Raw genomic sequence first — 20,041 nt, 5'->3', positions numbered from 1 at the left:
GAGATTCTAGGCACAAAACAGTATTTCTGGGTGATACCAGTACACCTTAACTTATGGTTTAGACATACTCCATAATATCTTTCAAGTTCAAGGCACTTAAATATCTTCCTTATCATAAAATGTAAAACACAACTTTTAAAGTGGTAGAAAAATGTACCATGCTAATTTCAAATGTGTTAGCATTTGCCTCTCTTTTTTGAGAAAGTGATTTCTGCTGAATGCTAACCATCACAGTTCTTGAAAACAAGCTGTCCCTTTCCTGCGAGTGCAAGGCTAACAGAGCAAGAGCAACACGAATTAAATCTCTGTGAAAAATTCCTGTGTGCACACAGACTCATGGTGTGATTCTAGGCACAAAACAGTATTCCTGGGTGAGACCAGTACACCTTAACTTATGGTTTAGACATACTCCATAATATCTTTCAAGTTCAAGGCACTTAAATATCTTCCTTAACATAAAATGTAAAACACAACATTTAAAGTGGTAGGAAAATGTACCCTGCTAATTTCAAATGTGTTAGCATTTGCCTCTCATTTGTGAGAAAGTGATTTCTGCTGAATGCTAACCATCACAGTTCTTGAAAACAAGCTGCCCCTTTCCTGCGAGTGCAAGTCTAACAGAGCAAGAGCAACACAAATTAAATCTCTGTGAAAAATTCCTGTGTACAGACAGACTCATGGTGTGATTCTAGGCACAAAACAGTATTTCTGGGTGATACCAGTACACCTTAACTTATGGTTTAGACATACTCCATAATATCTTTCAAGTTCAAGGCACTTAAATATCTTCCTTATCATAAAATGCAAACCACAACTTTAAAAGTGGAAGGAAAATGTACCATGCTATTTTCAAATGTGTTTGCATTTGCCTATCATTTGTGAGAAAGTGATTTCTGCTGAATGCTAACCATCACAGTTCTTGAAAACAAGCTGCCCCTTTCCTGCGAGTGCAAGACTAACAGAGCAAGAGCAACACGAATTTAATCTCTGTGAAAAATTCCTGTGTACAGACAGACTCATGGTGAGATTCTAGGCACAAAACAGTATTTCTGGGTGATACCAGTACACCTTAACTTATGGTTTAGACATACTCCATAATATCTTTCAAGTTCAAGGCACTTAAATATCTTCCTTATCATAAAATGTAAAACACAACTTTTAAAGTGGTAGAAAAATGTACCATGCTAATTTCAAATGTGTTAGCATTTGCCTCTCTTTTTTGAGAAAGTGATTTCTGCTGAATGCTAACCATCACAGTTCTTGAAAACAAGCTGTCCCTTTCCTGCGAGTGCAAGGCTAACAGAGCAAGAGCAACACGAATTAAATCTCTGAGAAGAATTCCTGTGTACAGACAGACTCATGGTGTGATTCTAGGCACAAAACAGTATTTCTGGGTGATACCAGTACACCTTAACTTATGGTTTAGACATACTCCATAATATCTTTCAAGTTCAAGGCACTTAAATATCTTCCTTATCATAAAATGTAAACCACAACTTTAAAAGTGGAAGGAAAATGTACCATGCTATTTTCAAATGTGTTTGCATTTGCCTCTCATTTGTGAGAAAGTGATTTCTGCTGAATGCTAACCATCACAGTTCTTGAAAACAAGCTGCCCCTTTCCTGCGAGTGCAAGACTAACAGAGCAAGAGCAACACGAATTTAATCTCTGTGAAAAATTCCTGTGTACAGACAGACTCATGGTGAGATTCTAGGCACAAAACAGTATTTCTGGGTGATACCAGTACACCTTAACTTATGGTTTAGACATACTCCATAATATCTTTCAAGTTCAAGGCACTTAAATATCTTCCTTATCATAAAATGTAAAACACAACTTTTAAAGTGGTAGAAAAATGTACCATGCTAATTTCAAATGTGTTAGCATTTGCCTCTCTTTTTTGAGAAAGTGATTTCTGCTGAATGCTAACCATCACAGTTCTTGAAAACAAGCTGTCCCTTTCCTGCGAGTGCAAGGCTAACAGAGCAAGAGCAACACGAATTAAAGCTCTGTGAAAAATTCCTGTGTGCACACAGACTCATGGTGTGATTCTAGGCACAAAACAGTATTCCTGGGTGAGACCAGTACACCTTAACTTATGGTTTAGACATACTCCATAATATCTTTCAAGTTCAAGGCACTTAAATATCTTCCTTAACATAAAATGTAAAACACAACATTTAAAGTGGTAGGAAAATGTACCCTGCTAATTTCAAATGTGTTAGCATTTGCCTCTCATTTGTGAGAAAGTGATTTCTGCTGAATGCTAACCATCACAGTTCTTGAAAACAAGCTGCCCCTTTCCTGCGAGTGCAAGTCTAACAGAGCAAGAGCAACACAAATTAAATCTCTGTGAAAAATTCCTGTGTACAGACAGACTCATGGTGTGATTCTAGGCACAAAACAGTATTTCTGGGTGATACCAGTACACCTTAACTTATGGTTTAGACATACTCCATAATATCTTTCAAGTTCAAGGCTCTTAAATATCTTCCTTATCATAAAATGTAAACCACAACTTTAAAAGTGGAAGGAAAATGTACCATGCTATTTTCAAATGTGTTTGCATTTGCCTCTCATTTGTGAGAAAGTGATTTCTGCTGAATGCTAACCATCACAGTTCTTGAAAACAAGCTGCCCCTTTCCTGCGAGTGCAAGACTAACAGAGCAAGAGCAACACGAATTTAATCTCTGTGAAAAATTCCTGTGTACAGACAGACTCATGGTGAGATTCTAGGCACAAAACAGTATTTCTGGGTGATACCAGTACACCTTAACTTATGGTTTAGACATACTCCATAATATCTTTCAAGTTCAAGGCACTTAAATATCTTCCTTATCATAAAATGTAAAACACAACTTTTAAAGTGGCAGAAAAATGTACCATGCTAATTTCAAATGTGTTAGCATTTGCCTCTCTTTTTTGAGAAAGTGATTTCTGCTGAATGCTAACCATCACAGTTCTTGAAAACAAGCTGTCCCTTTCCTGCGAGTGCAAGGCTAACAGAGCAAGAGCAACACGAATTAAATCTCTGAGAAGAATTCCTGTGTACAGACAGACTCATGGTGTGATTCTAGACACAAAACATTATTTCTGGGTGATACCAGTACACCTTAACTTATGGTGAAGACATACTCCATAATATCTTTCAAGTTCAAGGCACTTAAATATCTTCCTTAACATAAAATGTAAAACACAACTTTTAAAGTGGTAGGAAAATGTACCATGCTAATTTCAAATGTGTTAGCATTTGCCTCTCATTTGTGAGAAAGTGATTTCTGCTGAATGCTAACCATCACAGTTCTTGAAAACAAGCTGCCCCTTTCCTGCGAGTGCAAGTCTAACTGAGCAAGAGCAACACAAATTAAATCTCTGTGAAAAATTCCTGTGTACAGACAGACTCATGGTGTGATTCTAGGCACAAAACTGTATTTCTGGGTGATACCAGTACACCTTAATTTATGGTTTAGACATACTCCATAATATATTTCAAGTTCAAGGCACTTAAATATCTTCCTTAACATAAAATGTAAAACACGACATTTAAAGTGGTAGGAAAATGTACCCTGCTAATTTCAAATGTGTTAGCATTTGCCTCTCATTTGTGAGAAAGTGATTTCTGCTGAATGCTAACCATCACAGTTCTTGAAAACAAGCTGCCCCTTTCCTGCGAGTGCAAGACTAACAGAGCAAGAGCAACACAAATTTAATCTCTGTGAAAAATTCCTGTGTACAGACAGACTCATGGTGAGATTCTAGGCACAAAACAGTATTTCTGGGTGATACCAGTACACCTTAACTTATGGTTTAGACATACTCCATAATATCTTTCAAGTTCAAGGCACTTAAATATCTTCCTTATCATAAAATGTAAAACACAACTTTTAAAGTGGTAGAAAAATGTACCATGCTAATTTCAAATGTGTTAGCATTTGCCTCTCTTTTTTGAGAAAGTGATTTGTGCTGAATGCTAACCATCACAGTTCTTGAAAACAAGCTGTCCCTTTCCTGCGAGTGCAAGGCTAACAGAGAAAGAGCAACACGAATTAAATCTCTGAGAAGAATTCCTGTGTACAGACAGACTCATGGTGTGATTCTAGACACAAAACATTATTTCTGGGTGATACCAGTACACCTTAACTTATGGTGAAGACATACTCCATAATATCTTTCAAGTTCAAGGCACTTAAATATCTTCCTTAACATAAAATGTAAAACACAACTTTTAAAGTGGTAGGAAAATGTACCATGCTAATTTCAAATGTGTTAGCATTTGCCTCTCATTTGTGAGAAAGTGATTTCTGCTGAATGCTAACCATCACAGTTCTTGAAAACAAGCTGCCCCTTTCCTGCGAGTGCAAGTCTAACAGAGCAAGAGCAACACAAATTAAATCTCTGTGAAAAATTCCTGTGTGAACACAGACTCATGGTGTGATTCTAGGCACAAAACAGTATTCCTGGGTGAGACCAGTACACCTTAACTTATGGTTTAGACATACTCCATAATATCTTTCAAGTTCAAGGCACTTAAATATCTTCCTTAACATAAAATGTAAAACACAACATTTAAAGTGGTAGGAAAATGTACCCTGCTAATTTCAAATGTGTTAGCATTTGCCTCTCATTTGTGAGAAAGTGATTTCTGCTGAATGCTAACCATCACAGTTCTTGAAAACAAGCTGCCCCTTTCCTGCGAGTGCAAGTCTAACAGAGCAAGAGCAACACAAATTAAATCTCTGTGAAAAATTCCTGTGTACAGACAGACTCATGGTGTGATTCTAGGCACAAAACAGTATTTCTGGGTGATACCAGTACACCTTAACTTATGGTTTAGACATACTCCATAATATCTTTCAAGTTCAAGGCACTTAAATATCTTCCTTATCATAAAATGTAAACCACAACTTTAAAAGTGGAAGGAAAATGTACCATGCTATTTTCAAATGTGTTTGCATTTGCCTCTCATTTGTGAGAAAGTGATTTCTGCTGAATGCTAACCATCACAGTTCTTGAAAACAAGCTGCCCCTTTCCTGCGAGTGCAAGACTAACAGAGCAAGAGCAACACGAATTTAATCTCTGTGAAAAATTCCTGTGTACAGACAGACTCATGGTGAGATTCTAGGCACAAAACAGTATTTCTGGGTGATACCAGTACACCTTAACTTATGGTTTAGACATACTCCATAATATCTTTCAAGTTCAAGGCACTTAAATATCTTCCTTATCATAAAATGTAAAACACAACTTTTAAAGTGGTAGAAAAATGTACCATGCTAATTTCAAATGTGTTAGCATTTGCCTCTCTTTTTTGAGAAAGTGATTTCTGCTGAATGCTAACCATCACAGTTCTTGAAAACAAGCTGTCCCTTTCCTGCGAGTGCAAGGCTAACAGAGCAAGAGCAACACGAATTAAATCTCTGAGAAGAATTCCTGTGTACAGACAGACTCATGGTGTGATTCTAGACACAAAACATTATTTCTGGGTGATACCAGTACACCTTAACTTATGGTGAAGACATACTCCATAATATCTTTCAAGTTCAAGGCACTTAAATATCTTCCTTAACATAAAATGTAAAACACAACTTTTAAAGTGGTAGGAAAATGTACCATGCTAATTTCAAATGTGTTAGCATTTGCCTCTCATTTGTGAGAAAGTGATTTCTGCTGAATGCTAACCATCACAGTTCTTGAAAACAAGCTGCCCCTTTCCTGCGAGTGCAAGTCTAACTGAGCAAGAGCAACACAAATTAAATCTCTGTGAAAAATTCCTGTGTACAGACAGACTCATGGTGTGATTCTAGGCACAAAACTGTATTTCTGGGTGATACCAGTCCACCTTAATTTATGGTTTAGACATACTCCATAATATATTTCAAGTTCAAGGCACTTAAATATCTTCCTTAACATAAAATGTAAAACACGACATTTAAAGTGGTAGGAAAATGTACCCTGCTAATTTCAAATGTGTTAGCATTTGCCTCTCATTTGTGAGAAAGTGATTTCTGCTGAATGCTAACCATCACAGTTCTTGAAAACAAGCTGCCCCTTTCCTGCGAGTGCAAGTCTAACAGAGCAAGAGCAACACAAATTAAATCTCTGTGAAAAATTCCTGTGTACAGACAGACTCATGGTGTGATTCTAGGCACAAAACAGTATTTCTGGGTGATACCAGTACACCTTAACTTATGGTTTAGACATACTCCATAATATCTTTCAAGTTCAAGGCACTTAAATATCTTCCTTATCATAAAATGTAAACCACAACTTTAAAAGTGGAAGGAAAATGTACCATGCTATTTTCAAATGTGTTTGTATTTGCCTCTCATTTGTGAGAAAGTGATTTCTGCTGAATGCTAACCATCACAGTTCTTGAAAACAAGCTGCCCCTTTCCTGCGAGTGCAAGACTAACAGAGCAAGAGCAACACGAATTTAATCTCTGTGAAAAATTCCTGTGTACAGACAGACTCATGGTGAGATTCTAGGCACAAAACAGTATTTCTGGGTGATACCAGTACACCTTAACTTATGGTTTAGACATACTCCATAATATCTTTCAAGTTCAAGGCACTTAAATATCTTCCTTATCATAAAATGTAAAACACAACTTTTAAAGTGGTAGAAAAATGTACCATGCTAATTTCAAATGTGTTAGCATTTGCCTCTCTTTTTTGAGAAAGTGATTTCTGCTGAATGCTAACCATCACAGTTCTTGAAAACAAGCTGTCCCTTTCCTGCGAGTGCAAGGCTAACAGAGCAAGAGCAACACGAATTAAATCTCTGAGAAGAATTCCTGTGTACAGACAGACTCATGGTGTGATTCTAGACACAAAACATTATTTCTGGGTGATACCAGTACACCTTAACTTATGGTGAAGACATACTCCATAATATCTTTCAAGTTCAAGGCACTTAAATATCTTCCTTAACATAAAATGTAAAACACAACTTTTAAAGTGGTAGGAAAATGTACCATGCTAATTTCAAATGTGTTAGCATTTGCCTCTCATTTGTGAGAAAGTGATTTCTGCTGAATGCTAACCATCACAGTTCTTGAAAACAAGCTGCCCCTTTCCTGCGAGTGCAAGTCTAACAGAGCAAGAGCAACACAAATTAAATCTCTGTGAAAAATTCCTGTGTGAACACAGACTCATGGTGTGATTCTAGGCACAAAACAGTATTCCTGGGTGAGACCAGTACACCTTAACTTATGGTTTAGACATACTCCATAATATCTTTCAAGTTCAAGGCACTTAAATATCTTCCTTAACATAAAATGTAAAACACAACATTTAAAGTGGTAGGAAAATGTACCCTGCTAATTTCAAATGTGTTAGCATTTGCCTCTCATTTGTGAGAAAGTGATTTCTGCTGAATGCTAACCATCACAGTTCTTGAAAACAAGCTGCCCCTTTCCTGCGAGTGCAAGTCTAACAGAGCAAGAGCAACACAAATTAAATCTCTGTGAAAAATTCCTGTGTACAGACAGACTCATGGTATGATTCTAGGCACAAAACAGTATTTCTGGGTGATACCAGTACACCTTAACTTATGGTTTAGACATACTCCATAATATCTTTCAAGTTCAAGGCACTTAAATATCTTCCTTATCATAAAATGTAAACCACAACTTTAAAAGTGGAAGGAAAATGTACCATGCTATTTTCAAATGTGTTTGCATTTGCCTCTCATTTGTGAGAAAGTGATTTCTGCTGAATGCTAACCATCACAGTTCTTGAAAACAAGCTGCCCCTTTCCTGCGAGTGCAAGACTAACAGAGCAAGAGCAACACGAATTTAATCTCTGTGAAAAATTCCTGTGTACAGACAGACTCATGGTGAGATTCTAGGCACAAAACAGTATTTCTGGGTGATACCAGTACACCTTAACTTATGGTTTAGACATACTCCATAATATCTTTCAAGTTCAAGGCACTTAAATATCTTCCTTATCATAAAATTTAAAACACAACTTTTAAAGTGGTAGAAAAATGTACCATGCTAATTTCAAATGTGTTAGCATTTGCCTCTCTTTTTTGAGAAAGTGATTTCTGCTGAATGCTAACCATCACAGTTCTTGAAAACAAGCTGTCCCTTTCCTGCGAGTGCAAGGCTAACAGAGCAAGAGCAACACGAATTAAATCTCTGAGAAGAATTCCTGTGTACAGACAGACTCATGGTGTGATTCTAGACACAAAACATTATTTCTGGGTGATACCAGTACACCTTAACTTATGGTGAAGACATACTCCATAATATCTTTCAAGTTCAAGGCACTTAAATATCTTCCTTAACATAAAATGTAAAACACAACTTTTAAAGTGGTAGGAAAATGTACCATGCTAATTTCAAATGTGTTAGCATTTGCCTCTCATTTGTGAGAAAGTGATTTCTGCTGAATGCTAACCATCACAGTTCTTGAAAACAAGCTGCCCCTTTCCTGCGAGTGCAAGTCTAACTGAGCAAGAGCAACACAAATTAAATCTCTGTGAAAAATTCCTGTGTACAGACAGACTCATGGTGTGATTCTAGGCACAAAACTGTATTTCTGGGTGATACCAGTACACCTTAACTTATGGTTTAGACATACTCCATAATATATTTCAAGTTCAAGGCACTTAAATATCTTCCTTAACATAAAATGTAAAACACGACATTTAAAGTGGTAGGAAAATGTACCCTGCTAATTTCAAATGTGTTAGCATTTGCCTCTCATTTGTGAGAAAGTGATTTCTGCTGAATGCTAACCATCACAGTTCTTGAAAACAAGCTGCCCCTTTCCTGCGAGTGCAAGTCTAACAGAGGAAGAGCAACACAAATTAAATCTCTGTGAAAAATTCCTGTGTACAGACAGACTCATGGTGTGATTCTAGGCACAAAACAGTATTTCTGGGTGATACCAGTACACCTTAACTTATGGTTTAGACATACTCCATAATATCTTTCAAGTTCAAGGCACTTAAATATCTTCCTTATCATAAAATGTAAACCACAACTTTAAAAGTGGAAGGAAAATGTACCATGCTATTTTCAAATGTGTTTGCATTTGCCTCTCATTTGTGAGAAAGTGATTTCTGCTGAATGCTAACCATCACAGTTCTTGAAAACAAGCTGCCCCTTTCCTGCGAGTGCAAGACTAACAGAGCAAGAGCAACACGAATTTAATCTCTGTGAAAAATTCCTGTGTACAGACAGACTCATGGTGAGATTCTAGGCACAAAACAGTATTTCTGGGTGATACCAGTACACCTTAACTTATGGTTTAGACATACTCCATAATATCTTTCAAGTTCAAGGCACTTAAATATCTTCCTTATCATAAAATGTAAAACACAACTTTTAAAGTGGTAGAAAAATGTACCATGCTAATTTCAAATGTGTTAGCATTTGCCTCTCTTTTTTGAGAAAGTGATTTCTGCTGAATGCTAACCATCACAGTTCTTGAAAACAAGCTGTCCCTTTCCTGCGAGTGCAAGGCTAACAGAGCAAGAGCAACACGAATTAAATCTCTGAGAAGAATTCCTGTGTACAGACAGACTCATGGTGTGATTCTAGACACAAAACATTATTTCTGGGTGATACCAGTACACCTTAACTTATGGTGAAGACATACTCCATAATATCTTTCAAGTTCAAGGCACTTAAATATCTTCCTTAACATAAAATGTAAAACACAACTTTTAAAGTGGTAGGAAAATGTACCATGCTAATTTCAAATGTGTTAGCATTTGCCTCTCATTTGTGAGAAAGTGATTTCTGCTGAATGCTAACCATCACAGTTCTTGAAAACAAGCTGCCCCTTTCCTGCGAGTGCAAGTCTAACTGAGCAAGAGCAACACAAATTAAATCTCTGTGAAAAATTCCTGTGTACAGACAGACTCATGGTGTGATTCTAGGCACAAAACAGTATTTCTGGGTGATACCGGTACACCTTAACTTATGGTTTAGACATACTCCATAATATATTTCAAGTTCAAGGCACTTAAATATCTTCCTTATCATAAAATGTAAAACACAACTTTTAAAGTGGTAGAAAAATGTACCATGCTAATTTCAAATGTGTTAGCATTTGCCTCTCATTTGTGAGAAAGTGATTTCTGCTGAATGCTAGCCATCACAGTTCTTGAAAACAAGCTGTCCCTTTCCTGCGAGTGCAAGGCTAACAGAGCAAGAGCAACACGAATTAAATCTCTGAGAAGAATTCCTGTGTACAGACAGACTCATGGTGTGATTCTAGACACAAAACAATATTTCTGGGTGATACCAGTACACCTTAACTTATGGTGAAGACATACTCCATAATATCTTTCAAGTTCAAGGCACTTAAATATCTTCCTTAACATAAAATGTAAAACACAACTTTTGAAGTGGTAGGAAAATGTACCATGCTAATTTCAAATGTGTTAGCATTTGCCTCTCATTTGTGAGAAAGTGATTTCTGCTGAATGCTAACCATCACAGTTCTTGAAAACTAGCTGCCCCTTTCCTGCGAGTGCAAGTCTAACAGGGCAAGAGCAACACAAATAAAATCTCTGTGAAAAATTCCTGTGTGCACACAGACTCATGGTGTGATTCTAGGCACAAAACGGTATTCCTGGGTGAGACCAGTACACCTTAACTTATGGTTTAGACATACTCCATAATATCTTTCAAGTTCAAGGCACTTAAATATCTTCCTTAACATAAAATGTAAAACACAACATTTAAAGTGGTAGGAAAATGTACCCTGCTAATTTCAAATGTGTTAGCATTTGCCTCTCATTTGTGAGAAAGTGATTTCTGCTGAATGCTAACCATCACAGTTCTTGAAAACAAGCTGCCCCTTTCCTGCGAGTGCAAGTCTAACAGAGCAAGAGCAACACAAATTAAATCTCTGTGAAAAATTATTGTGTACAGACAGACTCATGGTGTGATTCTAGGCACAAAACAGTATTTCTGGGTGATACCAGTACACCTTAACTTATGGTTTAGACATACTCCATAATATCTTTCAAGTTCAAGGCACTTAAATATCTTCCTTAACATAAAATGTAAAACACAACTTTTGAAGTGGTAGGAAAATGTACCATGCTAATTTCAAATGTGTTAGCATTTGCCTCTCATTTGTGAGAAAGTGATTTCTGCTGAATGCTAACCATCACAGTTCTTGAAAACAAGCTGCCCCTTTCCTGCGAGTGCAAGACTAACAGAGCAAGAGCAACACGAATTTAATCTCTGTGAAAAATTCCTGTGTACAGACAGACTCATGGTGAGATTCTAGGCACAAAACAGTATTTCTGGGTGATACCAGTACACCTTAACTTATGGTTTAGACATACTCCATAATATCTTTCAAGTTCAAGGCACTTAAATATCTTCCTTATCATAAAATGTAAAACACAACTTTTAAAGTGGTAGAAAAATGTACCATGCTAATTTCAAATGTGTTAGCATTTGCCTCTCTTTTTTGAGAAAGTGATTTGTGCTGAATGCTAACCATCACAGTTCTTGAAAACAAGCTGTCCCTTTCCTGCGAGTGCAAGGCTAACAGAGCAAGAGCAACACGAATTAAATCTCTGAGAAGAATTCCTGTGTACAGACAGACTCATGGTGTGATTCTAGACACAAAACATTATTTCTGGGTGATACCAGTACACCTTAACTTATGGTGAAGACATACTCCATAATATCTTTCAAGTTCAAGGCACTTAAATATCTTCCTTAACATAAAATGTAAAACACAACTTTTAAAGTGGTAGGAAAATGTACCATGCTAATTTCAAATGTGTTAGCATTTGCCTCTCATTAAGGAGAAAGTGATTTCTGCTGAATGCTAACCATCACAGTTCTTGAAAACAAGCTGCCCCTTTCCTGCGAGTGCAAGTCTAACAGAGCAAGAGCAACACAAATTAAATCTCTGTGAAAAATTCCTGTGTGAACACAGACTCATGGTGTGATTCTAGGCACAAAACAGTATTCCTGGGTGAGACCAGTACACCTTAACTTATGGTTTAGACATACTCCATAATATCTTTCAAGTTCAAGGCACTTAAATATCTTCCTTAACATAAAATGTAAAACACAACATTTAAAGTGGTAGGAAAATGTACCCTGCTAATTTCAAATGTGTTAGCATTTGCCTCTCATTTGTGAGAAAGTGATTTCTGCTGAATGCTAACCATCACAGTTCTTGAAAACAAGCTGCCCCTTTCCTGCGAGTGCAAGTCTAACAGAGCAAGAGCAACACAAATTAAATCTCTGTGAAAAATTCCTGTGTACAGACAGACTCATGGTGTGATTCTAGGCACAAAACAGTATTTCTGGGTGATACCAGTACACCTTAACTTATGGTTTAGACATACTCCATAATATCTTTCAAGTTCAAGGCACTTAAATATCTTCCTTATCATAAAATGTAAACCACAACTTTAAAAGTGGAAGGAAAATGTACCATGCTATTTTCAAATGTGTTTGCATTTGCCTCTCATTTGTGAGAAAGTGATTTCTGCTGAATGCTAACCATCACAGTTCTTGAAAACAAGCTGCCCCTTTCCTGCGAGTGCAAGACTAACAGAGCAAGAGCAACACGAATTTAATCTCTGTGAAAAATTCCTGTGTACAGACAGACTCATGGTGAGATTCTAGGCACAAAACAGTATTTCTGGGTGATACCAGTACACCTTAACTTATGGTTTAGACATACTCCATAATATCTTTCAAGTTCAAGGCACTTAAATATCTTCCTTATCATAAAATGTAAAACACAACTTTTAAAGTGGTAGAAAAATGTACCATGCTAATTTCAAATGTGTTAGCATTTGCCTCTCTTTTTTGAGAAAGTGATTTCTGCTGAATGCTAACCATCACAGTTCTTGAAAACAAGCTGTCCCTTTCCTGCGAGTGCAAGGCTAACAGAGCAAGAGCAACACGAATTAAATCTCTGAGAAGAATTCCTGTGTACAGACAGACTCATGGTGTGATTCTAGACACAAAACATTATTTCTGGGTGATACCAGTACACCTTAACTTATGGTGAAGACATACTCCATAATATCTTTCAAGTTCAAGGCACTTAAATATCTTCCTTAACATAAAATGTAAAACACAACTTTTAAAGTGGTAGGAAAATGTACCATGCTAATTTCAAATGTGTTAGCATTTGCCTCTCATTTGTGAGAAAGTGATTTCTGCTGAATGCTAACCATCACAGTTCTTGAAAACAAGCTGCCCCTTTCCTGCGAGTGCAAGTCTAACTGAGCAAGAGCAACACAAATTAAATCTCTGTGAAAAATTCCTGTGTACAGACAGACTCATGGTGTGATTCTAGGCACAAAACTGTATTTCTGGGTGATACCAGTACACCTTAACTTATGGTTTAGACATACTCCATAATATATTTCAAGTTCAAGGCACTTAAATATCTTCCTTAACATAAAATGTAAAACACGACATTTAAAGTGGTAGGAAAATGTACCCTGCTAATTTCAAATGTGTTAGCATTTGCCTCTCATTTGTGAGAAAGTGATTTCTGCTGAATGCTAACCATCACAGTTCTTGAAAACAAGCTGCCCCTTTCCTGCGAGTGCAAGTCTAACAGAGCAAGAGCAACACAAATTAAATCTCTGTGAAAAATTCCTGTGTACAGACAGACTCATGGTGTGATTCTAGGCACAAAACAGTATTTCTGGGTGATACCAGTACACCTTAACTTATGGTTTAGACATACTCCATAATATCTTTCAAGTTCAAGGCACTTAAATATCTTCCTTATCATAAAATGTAAACCACAACTTTAAAAGTGGAAGGAAAATGTACCATGCTATTTTCAAATGTGTTTGTATTTGCCTCTCATTTGTGAGAAAGTGATTTCTGCTGAATGCTAACCATCACAGTTCTTGAAAACAAGCTGCCCCTTTCCTGCGAGTGCAAGACTAACAGAGCAAGAGCAACACGAATTTAATCTCTGTGAAAAATTCCTGTGTACAGACAGACTCATGGTGAGATTCTAGGCACAAAACAGTATTTCTGGGTGATACCAGTACACCTTAACTTATGGTTTAGACATACTCCATAATATATTTCAAGTTCAAGGCACTTAAATATCTTCCTTAACATAAAATGTAAAACACGACATTTAAAGTGGTAGGAAAATGTACCCTGCTAATTTCAAATGTGTTAGCATTTGCCTCTCATTTGTGAGAAAGTGATTTCTGCTGAATGCTAACCATCACAGTTCTTGAAAACAAGCTGCCCCTTTCCTGCGAGTGCAAGTCTAACAGAGCAAGAGCAACACAAATTAAATCTCTGTGAAAAATTCCTGTGTACAGACAGACTCATGGTGTGATTCTAGGCACAAAACAGTATTTCTGGGTGATACCAGTACACCTTAACTTATGGTTTAGACATACTCCATAATATCTTTCAAGTTCAAGGCACTTAAATATCTTCCTTATCATAAAATGTAAAACACAACTTTTAAAGTGGTAGAAAAATGTACCATGCTAATTTCAAATGTGTTAGCATTTGCCTCTCTTTTTTGAGAAAGTGATTTCTGCTGAATGCTAACCATCACAGTTCTTGAAAACAAGCTGTCCCTTTCCTGCGAGTGCAAGGCTAACAGAGCAAGAGCAACACGAATTAAATCTCTGAGAAGAATTCCTGTGTACAGACAGACTCATGGTGTGATTCTAGACACAAAACATTATTTCTGGGTGATACCAGTACACCTTAACTTATGGTGAAGACATACTCCATAATATCTTTCAAGTTCAAGGCACTTAAATATCTTCCTTAACATAAAATGTAAAACACAACTTTTAAAGTGGTAGGAAAATGTACCATGCTAATTTCAAATGTGTTAGCATTTGCCTCTCATTTGTGAGAAAGTGATTTCTGCTGAATGCTAACCATCACAGTTCTTGAAAACAAGCAGCCCCTTTCCTGCGAGTGCAAGTCTAACTGAGCAAGAGCAACACAAATTAAATCTCTGTGAAAAATTCCTGTGTACAGACAGACTCATGGTGTGATTCTAGGCACACAACTGTATTTCTGGGTGATACCAGTACACCTTAACTTATGGTTTAGACATACTCCATAATATATTTCAAGTTCAAGGCACTTAAATATCTTCCTTATCATAAAATGTAAAACACAACTTTTAAAGTGGTAGAAAAATGTACCATGCTAATTTCAAATGTGTTAGCATTTGCCTCTCATTTGTGAGAAAGTGATTTCTGCTGAATGCTAGCCATCACAGTTCTTGAAAACAAGCTGTCCCTTTCCTGCGAGTGCAAGGCTAACAGAGCAAGAGCAACACGAATTAAATCTCTGAGAAGAATTCCTGTGTACAGACAGACTCATGGTGTGATTCTAGACACAAAACATTATTTCTGGGTGATACCAGTACACCTTAATTTATGGTGAAGACATACTCCAAAATATCTGACATGTTCAAGGCAGTTAAATATCTTCCTTAACATAAAATGTAAAACGCAACTTTATAAGAAGAATCACATTTCTATTATTTATATCCAACTACACCACATACATCCCCTCTCAAATTCATAACTCACCTTTAAGTAGTTAGTTGAGAAAGAAATGTGCCACTCACACAGCAGATTATCAGAGCCAGAATCTCTGAACTGTACACCTCTCAGCAGAACCAGTAAATGGCAATCTTTCCCTCTCTTTTTTCACACATATATATGTTAACTTCAAATCACAGTGTTTCCCACATTTTTTCAAATGGAATCACACATTTCTATTGGTTGCAAATTTCAACTCTTTTCCAAATGATCCCTTCCCCCAACATTACTTCTGCCTGCTACCATAGCAACAGGTCATGGAACACTGGTGTGAGCAGAGAGGTCAGAAGTTCAGCACACAATGTTTCAAATCCAAAGAGCAAACGTGCTTGACTTTTCAAACCTAACAGCAAATCCAAACTAAAGTTCTGTGGGAACATATTTTTCTGAACCAATACAAAAAAAGAAAATATAAAAATTTAAACATACAGCCTAGTTTTTAGTGTTGAATGGTCTGAAACAGCCAATGATTTCTTTTTATTTTAAAAAAAGTATGTAAGCCTCCATTTTACATCTATCTTTCTTTTCATACTGCCATTCTACTGAAAGACACCTTCTGAGTGCATCCAGATCTCCTTGGAAGATGTTCACAGTGTGGATTATAGGTCACAGCTATGTCTTCTGGAGTGAAAGGTTTGCAGAAAAAAAGAGGTATTCTGAAAGATCTTGCTTTGCCAAATGTAGACATTAAATGGATTGGTCAGAGAGGGTTAAAGTGGCACCAATTAATGCCTTTGGTGAAAACCTTTCTACATCTCCCACAGCCTAACCTTATTATTGTGCACTGTGGTGGAAATGACCTAGGCACTTTAACTGGGGTAGGTCTGGAAATGCTTATTAAGGACACCTTTGTGCAATTGATGTCACTTTTTCCACAAACTGCCTTTGTATATTCTAATATATGCCAAAGGCAAAAGTGGAACTGGTCCAACCAACATTGTCCGCAGATTGACAAAGCAAGAAAGCACGTCAATAAGTCTGTTTCTGCTTTCCTCAGAGACTATGGTATGGGTTCTATATACCACAACAACTTGCGTTACAACATGCAAGGCATTTATAGAGGAGACGGTGTACATTTCAATGATGAAGGGAACAGAGTCTTCCTCTTGAACTTTAGACTCAGCATCGGTACTTACTTGTAGGTACCAAAAAACACTCAATAAACACAACAGCTTTTTTAAAAAAAATGTTTTGCCATGCGCGCACGGTGCGCTCACCTCGTGAATTTTTAAAAAAAATTACAATCTTTTTATAGGCCCTTCGGGGTCCCACTGTGACAAACGCTAGGGGGTCAGGAACTCCCTACCCTGCCCCCTTTTCACGTTCTCCACCTTTCCTTTTCAGTGTGACAGACAAAATGGCGGCCGACACTTCCTGATTTCGACCGATTCGAATGTTTACAGACATGTAACAACCAGAATTTCACTCGCGCACGTTATGGTGCGCGCACCGTGCGCTTACGGTGCGAGCACGGTACGCGCTTATAGATATTTATATGCTTTTAAATGCTATTTTCTCAGGAACTACTGAACAGATTGACACCAGACCTGCAAAAGGCACTTCCCTGACCTAAGGACTACTTCTCTGCCAAATTTCAAGTAATTCTGTTCTGCCGTTCGGGATGTACCTTCGACTAAAGGTCCTATGGAAAAATGCATGGGGAAAACGCGTTTTGGGACTCCCCTTTTTTCTCGGCCCCCGCTTGACGAATCACCCCGAGACTTTCAGGGTAGGAGCTGAGCGGAGCGCCCCATTAGTTTTGAAAATTTTACGAGGACTCGTCAACCGGCGCCAAAGTTATTCAAAATAGAATTTTCAGATTTCCTATGGAAACACGGTCCTAACTATAACTATCTACTGGCGACCGCCAGTAGATAATATATATATATATAGATATAGATAGATATAGATATAGATAGATGTATATCGTCATTCTCACTACGCACCTTCAAGAAGAAATTCTAACCTTAGGCTTCTGCATCATATTTTTTATAATGTCAGCATGTTCAGCATCTGTAAGAGATGGTTTTGAAAAGCAGAATTGTCCTTTCTTGCTGCACTGCTTGTGCATATTTTATATTAGAGGACATGCTTTCAAGGGCATGTTTTCAAGTCATAGACCATCATTTGGCCACTAACTAAAGTTCCGCAGTGGTTAAATAAGAAGTACAAGGAATTACCACTGCATAACGTAAATAAAGTTCTACAGGGGGTTGCAGGAAAAGGAGGGTCACTTAATATATCCTTAGAGCCCGATGTAGTAGGCTATACCAGCCATTAAAGGCCCGCTCCAGCGTTAGAGGCCCTCGCCTTCTGTCCGGGCCTTTAATAAGGAAGCGGGCCTTAAATGGCCAGTAGAGTCTGCTACGGAGGGCTGTAAGGCTATTAGATAATTTCGCTAATGGAAGGCAGAATGTTATAAATAGTAAAACAAAGGCCTCACGGAGCCTGAAGGGGTTGGAAATCCCATCGGGCTTCCTGAGGCCTTTGTACACAGCTACAGCTCTGAAACAAACATTAACATGTTAATGCTCCGGGCTTCTGCCAGCCATTAACAACCCAGAACTTTCCATTGTCTTCAATAGAGCTCTCAACATTCCAGTGTTTTAATTATACTTCTGCACCATTTTCCATTCCTTCACACTGTACCTACCAAATACCTGCATGTTATAACACTAATAAATTTAGCATTCATAAAACATTAAGTGCTGCATCATAAAAAGTAAGAAAAAAAAATCAATAAACCATAAATAAGCAAAACCTGGTACTTAGCACAATGATTACTAACCATCATATAAATGGATATGTGACATTCCAATCTTGGTCATCTTATTCTAGAAAGGTAGACCATGGGGAATTCACCTTTACAGCTTAGACATAGTTTTTTTTCTAAATTCAGATAGTTGTACAATTCTGCTTACAATCTAATCTGGTAGGTTGTATACTGAGTTCAAGTTCATGCATTTGATTTTCTTTCCATGATTAAAAGTGTCAGCTGGAACCACTTAATCTCACCCTTATAAAGCCCATCAATCCAAACCTGTCTCCTAAAAGCATCGATCTATAATAAGGGTGTGACCAATCAGTAAGGTCATTTTGCTCTATTTTTCTCTTTGACAGCAGACGTTCTCATCTTGACACTGTTCCAGACATGAATGTTATATCTACTTTGTGTTCTAACAGGTACTGGGATTTGCTTAAATGTCTCCTGTGGCGAATATGGTGTTTTGGAGTTTTAGCAATGTTGCTGTGGTATAGTTACAACGATACATCAATGCAAAATTCTGCGTTTGCTAACTTGCAGATCAATTTACATCTGTACATTTACGTTTGTAGGTTTACTTTTGTAATAGAAAATATTGTGATTTTTAATGAATTTAAAGTAATTCTGAGACTACTGATAAACTGTGACAATCACAGCTTTTCAAGACTACTTACATGCACAAGAATTTACACTCATAAATCAAGCCACTTGCTTATAGAAGATAGGTGCATAAATGGTTTTTATGGTCCGGCTTGACAGCACAGCTGTCGCCAGACAATTATTTGAGCATCACTTGAGAGGTGCTTCGGCCCTGCCTACATGTTTGGAGCTAGGAGTATATGTTTGGATTGGGCAGAAGTAATGTGCTTCCACAAAATGTGCTTGCTCTTCTCACAGCTGTAATTATGTTTTGTATTTATCCAGCATCCTGAGCTTGAACTTTCTGGGACACACATGACATGTCACATTTGTTAGAAACCTGGGGGCATATCATCAACGAGGCGATAAAAAATTATCGCTGCTTTTGCGTCCGTTTTCGGACCAAAAGCGGGGATAATTTTAACGCCCTATTAGCAAGGACACGCTAACGTGTGAATCCATGCTTCTTCGCCCTTTCCCTTAACGCCCAGCTTTGCATCTCTAATGAGATGCAAAGTGGGCGTTCCTCCCCAGAATAACGGGAGAAAGGTCACTAAGCGACATTTCTCCTATTATCAAGCCTCACGCAAAGCAGCATCGCGACTAGAAATGTAGCGATAACCTCTGTTATCGCTACTTTCCTTACGCCTGCTTTGAAACTGACTTAGCCATGATATCCTATGGAAGGTGGATATCATGGCTAAGTATGTGTAGCCCTATCAGCAAGCAATCACCAAAAGTTGTGCGATTATCGCTGGATTTCCAGTGATAATTGCACAGTTGGCAGCTTGCGCTCTGAATATTATCGCTCTGGAGATAAGCTTTGCTGATAGCACGCTATCTCCGCAATAAAATTCAGAGTTGGCCGGCGATAATTATCCTCGCGCTAAGTGCGCTTAGCGATAATTATCACCGGCCCTTGCTGATATGCCCCTTAGTTTCTGGTGGACAGAGGTATTCTTTTTTCGGTTTTCTGCTAGCAATCCAGCAGAGTGTCCTTGTTTTTCAGATTTAATCTTGTGGTGTGGTAAGTGTTGACCTTTTCTGCTATTTTCATATTGTATTTTAATAA

Source organism: Triturus cristatus, chromosome 2_1, assembly GCF_964204655.1.
Source record: "Triturus cristatus chromosome 2_1, aTriCri1.1, whole genome shotgun sequence".
Classification (NCBI taxonomy): domain Eukaryota; kingdom Metazoa; phylum Chordata; class Amphibia; order Caudata; family Salamandridae; genus Triturus; species Triturus cristatus.
Note: the sequence above shows the minus strand (reverse complement) of the source record.